The sequence below is a fragment of the Hyaena hyaena genome, unplaced genomic scaffold (assembly GCF_003009895.1).
Source record: "Hyaena hyaena isolate Hyena2069 unplaced genomic scaffold, ASM300989v1 scaffold_1, whole genome shotgun sequence".
Lineage (NCBI taxonomy): Eukaryota > Metazoa > Chordata > Mammalia > Carnivora > Hyaenidae > Hyaena > Hyaena hyaena.
This window is the reverse complement of record NW_024080633.1, coordinates 1,497,882-1,498,471: the sequence shown is the minus strand read 5'-3', so window position 1 is coordinate 1,498,471 and position 590 is coordinate 1,497,882. Positions and strand designations below refer to the sequence as shown.

Genomic DNA, 590 nt, shown 5'->3' with positions numbered 1-590 from the left:
AGCCCGATGTGGGGCTCGAACCCACGAACCGTGAGATCATGACCTGAGCCTAAGTCAGACGCTTAACCGACTGAGCCACTCAGGCGCCCCTCTATGGTGATAGTCTTGACACGCATTGCAAAAGTCCTGAGTAAAGTCTCCCTTACCGTTTTAACAAATATCAGAATGATCCAGAGAGCCCCTTCTAGCCGTGTGACCCCAGGCAGATTACTCAGCCTCTCTGAATTGCAATTTCCTCCGGAAAATGGCAGTCATCCTTATATATGCCTCAAAGGGTTGCTGTGAGGATTGAGCGAAGTGATGCTCGGAATACACTTAGCCCTGGATCCCAGCACCCTGCCGGCAAGAAAGGTTCCGAGGTGAGAAGGGAGCTCAGAGAGGTAGACAGGGCCAAACTACAGGGCTTTTTGGCCAGAGTCAGGAATTGGGAATTCAAGCCTCCATTTCAAACTAAGCCCTTATAAACCGTCCCCTGAAGATTCTCGCCTCAAACTGCCTCTTAGCTGCCATATTTTTGAAAACTATGTTTATGTAGCAGCTGCTGTACAGAAGCTTTGTGTTTTTGCGATTACTTGTCTGGATAACAGCTG

General features: G+C 49.0%; 1 non-coding gene across 1 annotated transcript; it reads right to left on the bottom strand.

Annotated features, from left to right (window-relative positions):
- TRNAL-UAG lies at positions 1 to 85 on the bottom strand. Its single transcript has one exon. It is a non-coding gene; the product is annotated as a tRNA-Leu (tRNA).
- Positions 86 to 590: the final 505 nt, after the last annotated feature.